Here is a 3,580-nt window from a genome sequence, read left to right as displayed (position 1 = left end):
CGGCTCGGCTCAATCCCGCAACCCGCGCCGCGCTGCGTCGAGGCGGGCGGTGGAGGAGGAGTGCGCGAGAGCCTCTTCTCTTCTCAAGCTCCAATAGCATGTAGAAGAGAAACCCTTATAAGAAGGTTCAACTTCTCTTCCACTTTTGAGGTGGGACTAAACTTTCCACTACACCTAGTGCCATATAACCCACATGGGCCCTTAGAGATTTTTCAGAAATTACTATATGGGCCTATCTCAAATTTCAGCACCAACATCCGAGGTGAGTGCCTGTGCTACTCTCTTGCAGCTCCTCCCAAACCAACTTTATATCCCTTTCTTGCATTCGTGGTTTGCATGCATTAGCAACAAAGCTGGTACTACAAGATTTCACTCAAAAAAAAGGTCATGGTAACTTTCACTTTTGTGTGTGTGGTGTGTGTACGAGCCGTGGTGGACCAACACGGGGAACTAGTCCTTTGGATCGACCAGAGCGCGCATGCGGGATTGGCGGGAGTACATCGCCTCCACCGCCACCACCCTCTCCCTGACCCGCTGTCTCTCATGGCGTGCAGTCCCCGCCTCAGATTCAGTGTCCGTGTCCATGCCGACGCCGACGTTAGCACAAGGACCCAACGGTTGCCGGGGACGCCATCTGGAGCAGGTAGAGAATGGTGCAGCGGCGATGGACCGGAATCGATGCAGAGCGTCCCGAGCTACGCAGATGCGACGCGTCGACGCCATTGTCCGCACTGCATCGCCGGGCGACAGGGGACGACATGGAGCAAGAGCTTTCGCTTTCGTCCCTTTCCAGCCGCGTCCGGCACAGCAATGTGGACGAGGCACTCCGCATGTTGTCCGGCTACGCCTTACACACCAACAACTCCTAGTGGTTGCCACTGCAGGACGTCGCACTGCTGTCGGAGCTCGACATCGATCGGAAGGGGTGGGATGGGGAGAGAACACTGAGAGTAGAGTGAAGCAAGCTTTGACTATGGTCTAGGATTCTTCTGTAGTGGGGATATTTGCGAGGTTCGGGTGGGCTGGTCCAACGTGGTAGATGCGCCCGGGCGCATCCAAGCCTCCCATACCCGCCCTAGATTTGAGCTGAGTTTGAGTGCAGATCAGCCCGGATGCCCGTAGCCGGTTTGGGGAGGCCGGCTGGATCACGGTTTAGTGATCAGGCACTGATCGGTTGTCCGCCTGGCCAGTTTGGCATGCCCCACTACAAATGCTCTTATCCACATGCCTCCAACATACAAGAAGATTAGTGCCAGCATGTTAGAGTACTCTCTTGCAACTCCTCCCAAACCAATCTTACAGATTTTAAAGTTGTTAACTTTCATTTTTTTTTATGTGTGCTTCTCAAAAAGGGAAAAGCACAATCCACGAGAAGCTGGCTCGTCATATTGGCATCACTTGATTTTTTTTACTTTTTTACTTTTATTATTTATATTTAAACGCATATAGTTCGAAATTTTAAATTTACTTAAGAAACTTTCAGACCAGTAATTAGAAAAAACATGTCAACCTAGTATAAAAATATTGTTAGCTCAGTTTTAATAAAATGTTCATGAACTAAAAAAATGTTCATGCAGATAAAAATGTTCCCGTGTTTCATAAAAATGCATGCGAAACAATAAAAAAGATGTATATACCATGTAAAAATGTTTATGTAATTAAAAATATTTTTTATCATTTAAAAAATATGTACATACAGTATTATAGGTGAGATTTTATGAAAATATGCCAGAATTTCAAAAAAAATTCATGCATTTTTATATATGTAATTGATAATGTGAAAAAAAATGTATGTAGTTTAATTCTTTTATTTCCAATAGAAGTGTACGTGACATTTTGAACAAATAATCATGTGTTCCAAAAAAATGTACATGAATGTTTTCAAAAATGGTTATCCAATGCAAAAAAATTATGTAGTTTAGAAAAAAAGTTATTGCTTTAAAATATGTCCAACGTGTACTTGGAAAAATGTTACAGTTTATTAAAAAATGGTTTTAGAACAATATTTTCTAAAAATGCACTACATCACATATTTAAAAAATATCCAACATGTATCAGAAAAATGTTTCACGTGTGGTCTAAAAATGTGCATTGTGTATTGAGAAAAATAGACATGTGTTGAAGAAAAGAAAACTGATAAAAACCGACAAAGAAACCAAAGAGAAAAGCCAAAAAGAAGAAGAAAACAAACACATCGAAGTATACGCTAGATGTGGCCCCGAATTATTTCAGAAAGCCATCTTTTTTTTTCAGACACTGAGCCAGTTACCGCCTAGATATTTCTAAAGGTTTATTGGCCTTTAGTACCACATGGCTTGCATCGACGATGCGCATGACGTTTATAAGCTGGTTTCGGATGTAGGATGGCATCCCGCGGTAAGCGTGATCAGCAATCTACAAATCTTGATTATATACGATTGATTTCAGTAGCCTACTTTCCGTACTGCATGCATTCACACTCCGACACGGCGTGTCCAGCTTTTTTTCCTCTCTGCCATTTTTTTGCAATTTTGCTTCATTGGGCACACAGCTGTGTAAAATGTCTTCAATAGAAATAGAACGATACAACACCTAGCGATCAAGAAGAGCCATCGAACTGTGTGCCCAACACCTAGCAGTTCAAAAAAAAAAAGGAAACGATTGGGCGCGGTGCGCCGGCCGAACTTTGGGCTGATCGTGTCCACGCGCGCTTCGCCCCAGCCACCCACCAGACGACACATAGACACAGGGCCACCAAACACTATCGTCTCTGCTTTCTTCAACCTCGCGCGGATCTTGCCCCACAACGCATGCATCTCTCGCCTCCCCGGATGCAGCACGTGAGCAGCTCGCCGTCGGCCATGGATGTAGCTTGGAAGATCGAAGTCCCCGCCGGCCATGGTTGCAGCCCCGCTCGTGTTCCCACCTCCCTCTTCTTACTTCTCCCTCACTTCCTTTCTCCTCCTCCTCTTTTCCCCCTTTTTTTGCTGCAACCGGCGGCAGGCCAAACGTCGTGGAGGGGACCGAGGTGCCCCGTGCTACGACCATGGCGATCGAGGGGAGCTGCAACCGCGGCATCGGGGAAAGTTGCGAACAATGTTTTCCCATGCTACAACTGTGGACACAAAAAGCTACATCCAGTAGATAAAAAAGTTTCAACCAAACAATGGAACAAAGGAAAAGTTACAACCGTTTTGACAAAAGCTTCAACCTGTAAATGAAAAAGCTTCAACCAGAGATCAAGAAATCTTCAGCCGGGGGGATTTTTTCGCAACCAAAATATTGGACACAGAAAAAGCTGCAACCCTTACAAAAAAAGCTTCAACCCTAGGTGAAAAAAGCTTCAATCGGCATGGCGGAAATTTTAATGTGCGAAAAAAGTTTCAACCAGCATAGAGAAAACCTGCAACCGGTGATAGAAAAAGCTTCAACCCGACTCGCCAATGGTGGCAAGTGGCGACGTTGAGAGCTGCACGACGACACGACAACGCAGCGACGGCATTGGCTGATAGGTGCTGCAACGACAGAGGGGCTTCGGGGTGCTTCAAGGCGGCGGCGTTTTTTGCTACAAGGGGCAACGACTTCCCGCCGGGGGAACGCG

Source organism: Triticum dicoccoides, chromosome 5A (genome assembly GCF_002162155.2).
Source record: "Triticum dicoccoides isolate Atlit2015 ecotype Zavitan chromosome 5A, WEW_v2.0, whole genome shotgun sequence".
Classification (NCBI taxonomy): Eukaryota; Viridiplantae; Streptophyta; class Magnoliopsida; order Poales; family Poaceae; genus Triticum; species Triticum dicoccoides.
This window is presented reverse-complemented; position numbering follows the sequence as displayed.